Raw genomic sequence first — 507 nt, forward strand, 5'->3', positions numbered from 1 at the left:
TCTCCACCTGACCGAGGTTAGGTGGGAAATTTCCTGCATTATAGTCTCCTATACTGGACCTATTAGGTTTGGTTGGTTCTATGGCTTCATAGTGACCATCTTACTGATGGTCCGGTCTGGAGGCTTCTTCGGACAGAGCTGTGACGCGGGAGCCATGGTGGGTGAGTACAATCCATGTCTAATATACAGTATGTATATTTAAATATATGTATGTGTGTATCTAATGAACTGGTGGTTGTGTGTATAACCCTTCTGCTAGTTTCTTTGCAGTGTTTCCCGGGACCTGTGTGTTTCTCTCCCTTTCTAGGTTAGGTCCTCGATGGGCACTCCCTCTGCTGGGTTCAGAAACCGGGTGCTCGACTTGCAGTGTTTATTTCACTCGTCGATATATGTCCAGAAGGTAAGAAAAGCCGGGTTTCGGCTTCATACTTCCTGGATCATGCGGCCATAACACAGGCTTCTGCAGGAGCCTTCGGGATCATCAGGCCCCCGGCGCGTCACTGCAAA

This window comes from Sinocyclocheilus anshuiensis, unplaced genomic scaffold (genome assembly GCF_001515605.1).
Source record: "Sinocyclocheilus anshuiensis isolate Anshui unplaced genomic scaffold, SAMN03320099.WGS_v1.1 scaffold70, whole genome shotgun sequence".
Taxonomy (NCBI): Eukaryota; Metazoa; Chordata; class Actinopteri; order Cypriniformes; family Cyprinidae; genus Sinocyclocheilus; species Sinocyclocheilus anshuiensis.